We start from the raw sequence: 11454 nt of genomic DNA, 5'->3' as shown, positions 1-11454 counted from the left end.
ATCATTCAACTACACAGGAAAGAAGATTAAAATCAAAACGAAAGAGGATAGCCAGAAGTTTCTACACGACCACGGAGAAGACCTGCAGAAATGAGTAGCAGTTCCTTGGCCTCCACCTGAGTCTGGAAAAGAGCCAGCACCCTCGGATTTGGACAAGAAAGAAGACGCCCCATAAAGAGCAACAACAGATTGATACAGGATGTCTCTACAGCTGTATAGTTGGAATATTAATGGCGCAAATTCCCCGGAAAAACGCAAAAGGATTTTTCATATTTTGAAGAAGGAACATTTGGATATAATTTGTCTGCAAGAAACTCACGTGACTAGGCTTCATAGGAAAGTGTTAATAAACAAAAGACTAGGCCAAGAATTTATTTCATCAGATAGAGTTAAAAAGAGAGGAGTGGTGATCTACGCAAAAGAGAATCTATCACCAAAATTTTTGTTTAAAGATGAACAAGGAAGAATCCTGGCAATTGAAATACAAATCCAAGGAGAAAAAGTTTTGATACTAGGAATTTACGCACCAAATGAGGGGAAATCAGAATTCTACAAGAAGCTTCATGAGACATTACTGGACTATCTGGACTACTCTAACATCATTATGATGGGAGACATGAATGGGGTGGTCTCTACCTATATGGATAAGTCACAGAACCAGAACCTGACCAAGGATGGAAGACTACCAAAAACTTTTTTCGAACTAACTGACAATATGGATTTGATTGATCTATGGAGGACGAGAAACCCCTTAGGTAAAGAAGGAACTTTCTTCTCTGAGGCCCACCTGTCATGGACAAGAATCGATCAAATTTGGACAACTAGAGGGCTGGCACCTAAGACCACAAGAGTAGAAATCTGCCCAAAGACCTGCTCCGACCACAACGCTCTGAAAATGGAAATGAGATTTACCACAGCCGACTCCTTCAGATGGAAAATGAATGACAACCTGCTGAGAGATCAAGAGATTGTAAAGAAGGCCCAAAAAGCTTTAAAGGACTACTTTGAAATCAACCTCAACACCTCGGTGGAAAAAAGAATAATCTGGGACGCAAGTAAAGCTGTTATGAGAGGGTTTCTGATACAACAAAACACGATCAAGAAAAAATTTTGGAATGGGAAAAAGGATAAGATATTAGAGAAGATAAGAGATGGAGAGAAAAAACTAAGATTGAATCCAAAATCAAAAGAGACTTTAAGAGAAATTAAATTCCACCAGTCACAATATATGAAATTGATTAACCAAGAAGTGGAATGGAAAATCAAACAAATGAAACAAAGATCTTTTGAATCTGCGAATAAATGCGGGAAACTGCTAGCTTGGCAGCTGAAAAAGAGACAAAAACTAAATTATGTTACCAACTTAGAAGTTGAAGGAAAAAATATTCAGAAACCGGGAGAAATTAGAAAGTGCTTCCAGAAATACTTTAAAAAATTGTACACCCAAGGGCCTGAGGAAGTGACTGAGATAGAACAATTCTTGAAAGACAATGGCCTACCAGAACTATCTCAAGAGAAGAGATCAATCTTGAATTGTAAAATAACGCAACAGGAAATAGAGGTTGCCATTCAGAACATGCAGCTAGGCAAATCTCCAGGCCCTGATGGACTTACCTCCAAGTACTACAGGATGTTAAAGGACTACTTGATACAACCATTAATGGAGGTTTGCAACCAGATTATGGGGGGAGGGAGGGCACCAGAAACGTGGAAAGAAGCATTCATCACACTGATACCTAAAGTGGAAACTGAAAAGACTCAACTTAAGAACTACCGTCCCATCTCACTCCTAAACGTGGATTACAAAATATTTGCAGATATTTTGGCAAACAGACTTAAAAAAGTATTAAATGAAGTAATTCATAAGGACCAAGCAGGTTTTCTCCCAGGTAGACATTTGTTTGATAACACTAGGAATATTATCGATATTCTGGAACTTTTACAAACAAATATTAACACTAAAGCAGTGCTAATTTTTATTGATGCGGAGAAGGCCTTTGACAACATTTCTTGGAAATTTATGAAGAAAAACTTGGAAGGGATGGGAGTGGGAAGGGGGTTTGAGAACGGAATAGAAGCAATCTATTCAGAACAAAAAGCTAAGTTGATAGTGAACAACGTGGTGACAGAAGAACTTCAGATAGAAAAAGGAACAAGTCAGGGGTGCCCCCTTTCTCCTTTATTGTTTATTTCAGTCCTGGAGGTTTTGCTGAACATGATAAGGAAGGATCGGCAGGTACAAGGAATACGGGTCGGAGCGAAACAATATAAACTGAAAGCATTTGCAAATGACTTGGTTTTAACATTACAGGAGCCAGAATCTAGTACAAAAAGAGTTTTGGAATTGATTCAGAAATTTGGTCGGGTGGCGGGTTTTAAGTTGAACAAACAAAAAACTAAGGTGTTAGGGAAAAATTTGACAGCCACTAAAACAGAGGGGTTTCAGAAGGAAACAGAACTAAATATTGTTAAAAAAGTGAAATACCTGGGGGTCAATCTCTCTTCCAAGAACTTGAATTTATTTAAAGATAATTATGAGAAATGTTGGTCAGAAGTTAAAAAAGATCTAGAAATTTGGTCAAGACTGAAATTGTCCTTGTTGGGTCGAATTGCAGCTATAAAAATGAACGTTTTGCCAAAAATGTTGTTTTTGTTTCAAGCCTTGCAGATTGTGGACAGAGTGGAATGTTTTGGAAAGTGGCAGAAGGATATTTCTAAATTTGTCTGGCAGGGCAAAAAGCCCCGAATAAAGTTTAAAATATTAACAGATGCAAAGGAGAGAGGGGGGTTTGCCCTGCCAGACTTAAGGTTATATTATGAAGCTGCGGCCTTCTGCTGGATGAAAGATTGGATTCTGTTAGAAAACACTGATGTCCTGGATCTGGAAGGCTTCAATAATTCGCTAGGTTGGCATGCGTATTTGTGGTATGACAAGGCAAAAACATATGGAATGTTTAAAAACCATATTGTCAGAAAAGCAATATTTATGGTCTGGAAAAAATACAAAGACTTATTAGAAAGCAAAACTCCGAGGTGGGTATCACCAATAGAGGCCAAGGCTCGGAAAAAACCTAATATGGAGGCCGGTTGGCCGAAATATTGGGAAATAATAGAAAACATTGGAGACAACTGGAGGTTGCAGAGCTTTGAAAAATTAAAGGGTAAGGTGCAAGATTGGCTTCATTATGCCCAAATTAATGAGGTTTTCAAGCTAGATACAAAAACAGGATTCCAGGTGGAAAAATCGAAACTTGAGACAGAACTGTTAGAACCAAAGACCAAGCTATTATCGAGAATGTATAACTTGCTGCTTAAATGGAACACTCAGGATGAGACAGTTAAATCAGCCATGATAAAATGGGCTCAGGACATTAGTTATAACATTATGTCTGAGGACTGGGAAAGGTTATGGACCACCGGTATGAAGTTTACGGCATGTAATGCCTTGAAAGAAAACATTATGAAAATGGTATACAGGTGGTACATGACCCCAGTCAAGCTTGCTAAGATTTACCATTTGTCCGATAATAAATGTTGGAAATGTAAGGAGGCTGAAGGGACATTCTTTCATCTTTGGTGGACCTGCCCAAGAGTGAAGGCCTTCTGGGAAATGATTTATAACGAGTTAAAAAAGGTGTTTAAATACACCTTCCCTAAGAAACCGGAGGCATTCCTCCTGGGCATTGTCGGCCAGAAGGTGCTAAAGAAGGATAGAGCTTTTTTCATGTATGCCACCACTGCAGCAAGGATACTTATCGCTAAGCATTGGAAGACTCAAGATTTGCCCACACTGGAGGACTGGCAGGCGCAATTGATGAGCTACATGGAACTAGCTGAGATGACTGCCAGGATCCGAGATCTGGGAGAAGAAGCAATGGAAGAGGACTGGAAAAAATTTAAGGACTATCTGCAAAAGTATTATAAGCTATATGAACTTTGAGATGCCGTATGACTTGGAAGGTTAGCCCCAGCAACGAGAGTGGATTATATAAGAAATTGGATATTATTCATGAAAGAATCAAAGTTTAAATGGGTAAAAATGATAATATGCTATATTTTTAGAATAAATGGAAAATAAGGGATTTAAACTTAAATTGCAATTGAAAGTACAAAGAAACACATGAAACAAGGGTATAACTTGCTGATAATTTTATTGTTAAGAATGCACTTGGCGGGAGATGTGGGGAAGTTCGATAGAAATCTGAAATAAGTTGTTGAAATGGTTTGGATTTTCTGTCCTTTCTTCTTTTCTATTTTCTATGTTTCTTCTTTTTTCTGTTTTATTTGTAATTGGAAAAAACGCAATAAAAAATTATTATATAAAAAAAAAAAGATTATAAACCTATGGGCGAGGCCTAGATTGGTATTTTTTAATGTATGCGGTACCTGGAAATTTTAAGCACTTTATAAATAACTACTGCTACTAGTAAAGTTTATAAAGCAAGCTGTCCATTTCCATAGATGATTGAAATATACTCAGAGTCCTGTAGTGATTTCATGCTCTATATTGCAGCTTGTAAAACAGTGATTGAATTGCCCTCCAAACCTCAGACTTTTATATACATTATTTACACAATGAGTCCCGTCTGATTGGCTGATTTTGCCCTCCTGGGGCCTGATTGGTCTTTTCCTGCAGGCCAATCAGTTGTTGCATTCTACGATCCTACCGGACTAATAAGCTGATTAACTTCCTCCTGGAGCCTGATTGGTCTTTTCCTGCAAGCCAATCACTTGTTGCATTCTAGGATCCTACTTGCCTATTGTTCTAGGATCCAAGCTTAGTACATAACAATGATAAAGGGGCTCCAGTTAACTGATGGAAAGAGAGAAATTCTATATTCCTAGCCTCTCTCCGTCATTCATTCCTAAGCATCCTTATGAAGGCTTAACTCCCAGGGCATAGATCTGGCCTGAAAGCTCATGAGGTTGCTACCTTCCTGAAGCTAAACTGTATCTGCATGGGTGGCTGACAGAGGGAAACCACATGTACAGTGGTACCTCGGGTTAAGAACTTAATTCGTTCCGGAGGTCCGTTCTTAACCTGAGGTACCACTTTAGCTAATGGGGCCTGCCGCTGCATTGCCGCCGCACAATTTCTGTTCTCATCCTGAAGCAAAGTTCTTAACCCGAGGTACTATTTCTGGGTTAGCGGAGTCTGTAACCTGAAGCATTTGTAACCTGAAGCGTCTATAACCCGAGGTACCACTGTATACTGCTTAAGGTTCCATGCCACCATCTACACTATGCATTTAAAGCAGTATCATACCACTTTAAATAGTCATGGCTTCCCCCAAAGAATCTGTGATCTGTAGTTTATTAAGGGTGCTGAGAGTTGATAGGAGACCCCTAGCTGCAATTCCTAGAGCTCCCTTTGAAGAGGGATTGACTCTGGGAACTATAGCTCCATGAAGGAGAAGTTTTAGTCAGACTTTTCACAATGTAATAATAATGATGATGATGATGATGATGATGATAATAATAATAATAATTAATAATAATAAAATAAATAAATCTAATCTGGACAAAGAATTATTTTTGAAAGAGAGGAAGAGAGAAAAGAGCTAAAAGAAGCCTCTCTCACTGATATATATCCTAATTTTTTATCCCGTACAGAGAAGGATACACCCTCCCTCCCATCTCTCACTTGGGAGCATTTCATGGGAAGAGGGCTTCGGCATAAGGTTACCAAACGTCCCCGTTTCCCGGGGACAGTCCCCGGATTTACAAATCACTCCCCATACAAAATCAATCGAAGTTGTAAAGTGTCCCCAGATTCATTGAAAAAAAATCTGGTAACCTTACTTCAGCAGCTTTTAATGAGCTACAGTTTCCAGGATTTGAGGGCGGGGAGCCATGATTGTTTAAAGCAGCATGACACTGCTTTAAATTTATAATGCTATTGGGGTCAATGGCAGAAGAAAAGCAGGATCAGGCATGCCAAATCTAGGGGGTGGAGGCATTTCCTGGCCCTTCAATATTTGTTTGTGTACTGAAGTTCTCACCCTGGGCCAGCAGGGGGATACTGCAGGTAGTTATGCAAATAAGAGATCGAAAGTGACGTTCAGTGATTGGATAGTTTTAGGAAATTGTTACAGTTACGTTGTACTGGAGCTCTATATAAGCAGGCTGACTGAACCCTTCAGTTCAGTTCTGTTCTGGCCTGTGAATAAACAAGAGCTGTTTGAAGAATCGCTGTGTCGTCTGATATGTTCACCCACAACTTAACAGTTTAAAGGGGTCCCAGCCCCATATTGAGGGGGCCTGGCATAATGTTGCATGAGCCAGCACCAGCCTGCACAGTACCTCCTGGCACTGCAGAAGAAATGGCCTAGCAGAAGGCCATGCTTGGCAGGGGGTTGCTTGGCAGGGGGTTGGACTCAATGGCCCTTGTGGTCTCTTCCAACTCTATGATTCTATGATTCTAAGAAATGGAGAAAGAAAGATCAATCAGGCCCCGAGAAAGTTGCAGTTCTGTGTCTAATCCTGGAAAAGACTTAAGCAAGACTTTGCCATCTGCATGCAAGCTGCAGGTAGCCAGCCATATTTTTTGCCTATAGCAGTAGACATTTTCCATGGCTACTTTCATCCCCACTGGTAGTTCTGCTGCTGTGCTGTACTGCGTTGAGCTCTGGTTTGGCTTAGCATGTCTTCCGAATCCAGGCTTGTGGTTTAGCTCTCCTGAACAAACCACAAGTCTGCAAATTCTGGTTAGGTTAGGCTGGATTTGGAGTTCTTGTGCTTTTGGGGGGGGGCGTGTTACGTTAAAAAAAACGTGATGGGAAAATGCATTGGGAAGTTAACAGCCGCTTGACATGACATCATAGAACCTCCCTGCGAACACATCAGAACAAATGCTTTGTAGAGGTTGTGTAATTCCCTGCCAACTTTGTGCAAATAATTCAGTATGAATTCTCAATAAAATGGTTGTATGAAGCAACCCACAACAACAAAAATTGGTTAGCTTACAGCTGTGCCACAGCACCTGCTAGTGGCTAAAGGGTGAAAATGCATGCATCTTTAGTTGAGATAGCTTTACTCTGTTGCAAACTCAACATTCAAATTGGCATTAAAGGGCCTACAGCGGCAATTTCCATGTGTATATTAGCAGCTGTAACTGTATCACATGGTATCTGCTTGTGCCAGTTAGTTAATTCACCTTGTTAGCGAGGCCTGAAATCCCTACAGGGAAGTTGAGGGGAATAATCTTTCCCAAGTCTCGTTTCCGAGTATGTTTATTTAAAGAATCGGTGGTTTTCACAGGGAAAGTTTTTGACAGTTAAAGAGGAGAGGAAAAGACTGTTTACCCAAGGACAAAATATGCAATTTCATTCCAGAATGCTCCCATCTACCTTAGCTGAGGTTTCCCTCACGGTGCAAGCTATCCATAGCTTGAAATTTTCAAACTGGACTCTTGCCAGCGAGTTAATATTTAAAACTGCCTGAGGGGAGATTTCAAGCTTTTTTGACAGTTTCAGTAATGGAGAAACCATCCACTCGCAGGGTTACAGGGTGGCCTTGCTCATTTCCTGCAAAGATTCTTGCTTTCTCCAAAGAGCACTCATTCGCCAGAAGGAAATGAAGAGAAAAAGAGGAAAGGAACCTTGGAGGAACATAGGAATCGGGTAGCTTATTAAGACCCAACATGTTTGGAGCTAGGAGACTCTTCCTCAGGGGCACCTGAACCAATTTCTTCAGAGGAGCTAGGTAAAAAGTCTAACTCTAGCCTCTAACATGTACAGTGATGATCTCAGCTAATAATATAATAATGATTATTTATTATTTATACCCTGCCCATCTGGCTGGGTTTCCCAGCAGAATATTAAAAACATGGTAAAATATCAAACATTAAAAACTTCCTTAAACAGGGCTGCCTTCAGATGTCTTCTAAAAGTCGGATTGTTGTTTACTTCCTTGACATCTGATGGGAGGGTATTCCACAGTGAGGGCACCACTACCGAGAAGGCCCTCTGCCTGGTTCCCTATAAGCTCACTTTTCGCAGAAAGTCCTTGGAGCTGGACCTCAGTGTCTGGGCTGAACGATGGAGGTGGAGATGCTCCTTCAGGTATACTGGGCCGAGGCCGTTTAGGGCTTTAAAGGTCAGCGCCAACACTTTGAATTGTGCTCAGAAACGTACTGGGAGCCAATGTAGGTCTTTCAGGACCGGTGTTATATGGTCCCAGCAGCCACTCCCAGTCACCAGTCTAGCTGCCGCATTCTGGATTAGTTGTAGTTTCCGAGTCACCTTCAAAGGTAGCCCCACGTAGAGCACATTGCAGTAGTCCAAGCGGGAGATAACTAGAGCATGTTACTGGACTATCACCCCCATCAGTCCAAGGCCACATGGCTCACTGCTGATAAGAGTTGTAGTCTACTAATATTTGGAGGGCACTATCCCTGCCCTACACAGTGTTGGCTCCAGGTGTTGGAGAGCCCTTGGTGTGATGTTCTCTGTGTCCCCCTCTCCACTGAATGGTCCATCTCCCTCAATCTTTCCACCACCCATTCACTTGCTTCTCTCTCTTGGCTCTATTAAGTAGGAACCAATGTGCCACCTCTCAGAGGGCAAAGTCAACGTGTACTGGGGTTGCTGCTCATTTTCCTCACTACTCATTCACTCGCACCAGGTTGGTTAACAAGCAGCAGTGGCAAGAAAGAAAAGCCAATGTATAAGGAGGATCCCCAGAGATTGGTGGTGGGGCCTTCACTAGACGAGCAAATGGGCCAATCTATCCATTTCCAGTCTTAAATTCAGTTCTCACTTCAGTTTGAGATATTATTTTAAAACGTCCTCAGGAATATTCACCAGCATTTTAATTTCTCCCAGTGTGGTATCACATGGATATTTCAGTATCAGATTGGGAACTTTGTAAGGCAAAACATATTAAGGAATAAACAACTAGAAACCCAACAAGATTTTGAAATATATATTTTATTATTAGACTGAGAAGAAAATGAAAAAGGATGACTATCCAGGCTGTATAAGCATTTAACAAAAGAGGACAAGGGGAACACAAATGGACTGAAAAGCATATGAGAAAAAGATTGGGGTATAAAAAGAATCAGTGGTAATGTAAATGGGATAAATGTCCATATATGGCTATTTCAGCAAAGCTCAGGGAGACTTCCCTCAAATTTATTCAAAAATGGTATCTGATACCTTTAAGGTTGTCACAAATGTTTAAGAATAATGCCTACACTTTCTGGAGAGGATGTTGAGAATGAGATCTGAAATAAAAATTACACCTGTTTCTGTGCCATTTCCCCTGATATATACATTTCTGCAAAGCATTTTTGCATATTGTTTTAATTCATATATGCATTTCAATGCATGCTTTACCTTAGTATATGCATTTTGTACCTATTACTTGACTGGAGAACCACACTGCAGAGTTTAGTGACGTGGAGGTTTCGAAGGATATCTGTGTTTGGCTTCGTGTATTGTTTCTGAAAGTGTGAATCAGGCAAGTTTTCGTTTAAATACAAACTGAATTGGATTTATCTCCCATTCCTACACCAGAGTAAGGGCCTCAGTAGATGCCCAGCAATGCTAGTTGCCACACACACGAACACATAGGCCATGTATGACTGTTTCTGACGAATGCATATATTCTAGTAAATTCATTCATTATTTGATGGGACCTGCCAACAACAACTGTTAGACTGGTTTTGTTCGGCGTCGTGCTGCAACTTTGCTTTCTCTCCGCATGAAGAAACGAGTTAGACGCCGAAGGATTAAAAAATCAAACTCAGTCCATCTCCCCCAATCCAATACTTCTCAAGGGTCTTCAAATAAGAGAGTGGAGCCGAAGATAACACATTCCTCTTCTCTACTTAACATTCCAAGAGTTTCAGGGCTTTTTAAAGAGCTCTTCTGGCATCTTTTGTTTATTATTTGTTCTGCCTTGACCTTTTCCAGTCTTTAGAAGGCAGGTCAGACCATGCTGGATGGACCAACTCAGCAGCCTTCTTCAGATCTTCCAAAAGCATGCCAGCTCAGTTTGCACTTCAGGGCAAAATTGCTCTGCCTTCAGCTTGTATAGTGTGGTTTTACATGTATGCATGCTGAAGTATCCTGTATTTTTCAGGGTGCCTCTTAATAGCTTGCTAGGTTGCCAGTGCTTATGCTCTTTTCGTATATCATTTGGATTAAAGGTGGAGATAGTGGACGCGATCCTGTTTCCCTTGTAGCAGGAAACACCCCCCCCCCATCATTCAGTTTGTACAAACTTCACTCACACTCGCACTCACACACTACATACGCTACACTTCTGTTATAAATTCATAGAAAATCAACCATACATCGGATTTGCACTGTTCCACTTTTATTTTACTCCATGAAGGAAGGACTACAAAGTGGGGAAGGTTTGATACAGGCCAGCCCAGCACATCCACAGGAGCCCTGCCCAGTTGCTATGCCAACCCTGATGGTCCTAGACAGAAGACAATCAAGATCACAAAGAACTTGCATATGGGAGCGGATTCAGCATGGACTGGAACAAAGGACAATGATCAGATCTTCCCTCAGGGGGCAGGAAACTGCGACTACCTTTTGTCTTCAGAAAATGACTCATGGGGAGGGGGAGAAGGGAACCAGCCAGGTGACAGGACACTCAGGTTACCACCACAACTCCTCCCTCAACCCCTCCTTTCTGTAATGTATGCATGATGTTTCTGGGGGTGGGCTTGACCTAGACGATGGGAATTTCAAAAGTTTTTATAAGGTCTTGCACACCATTTTTCTGTGTCTTTCCTCTCTCCTGCAAGTGAGGGGAACACCCTGTTGCAACAGTTCAATAAAGGCCAAGCCTACAGGCTGCTGTTTTGCTCCAAGCTATCCTGGTTGGTGTCTTTGTTTTTGTCCAAGGGAGCCCTCGGATTTTTCTGGTAACACCCTTTCCATGTATTAACCCTACATGTCTTTTGAGGGTGTAAACAGGGCTGATGGCACACACGGCGCATTCATTATGTAGTGTGCAATATATAATTTAGGGCATCTCCAGCTTGAACCTGCAGCCTGCTGAACTTTTTGCAACATTTTTTTCCACAGCAAAACACAGATTCCCCTTGCACAAAAACGTCTTTTTTATTATTTTGCTAGTACTGAGAGCCCTCTAGTGGCAGTCTTCCATTCTTGATCATTTTTAAAGGGGGTAGGAACTTGCTATATTTTTTCCATCCAGTTTTAGCCTCTTTGTTCAAAGGCACCAATGCACATTACAGCTTTATCGTCTCTCATTACATTCCAGTCTTGGGACCTTTTTTTGCCAAATGAAAAAAAACAAACTTTTTCACTCAGACCTTTGTGGGAGTTCGGTGGAATTGAGTCTGAGTGTTAAATAATTGGATTTGTTTGTGTCCTTTTTATTCTGCATACATGGTGGTTTTTGCTCATGATGGTATCGGGGCAGTTATATGGAGCCCCTCTTTCAATCCTGCTTCTGCCTACAAACGTT

At 41.1% G+C, this 11454-nt stretch overlaps 1 long non-coding RNA gene across 1 annotated transcript; it reads left to right on the top strand.

The window, feature by feature from the left end:
• Positions 1 to 7485: 7485 nt before the first annotated feature.
• Positions 7486 to 10831, top strand: LOC309542590. The gene is made up of 2 exons (XR_014224304.1): positions 7486 to 7704; positions 10342 to 10831. It is a non-coding gene; the product is annotated as an uncharacterized lncRNA (long non-coding RNA).
• The last annotated feature ends 623 nt before the right edge of the window (positions 10832 to 11454 follow it).

Source organism: Podarcis vaucheri, assembly GCF_965113315.1.
Source record: "Podarcis vaucheri genome assembly, contig: SUPER_10_unloc_1, whole genome shotgun sequence".
Taxonomy (NCBI): domain Eukaryota; kingdom Metazoa; phylum Chordata; class Lepidosauria; order Squamata; family Lacertidae; genus Podarcis; species Podarcis vaucheri.
Note: the sequence above shows the minus strand (reverse complement) of the source record. Positions and strands in the feature narration are given on the sequence as shown.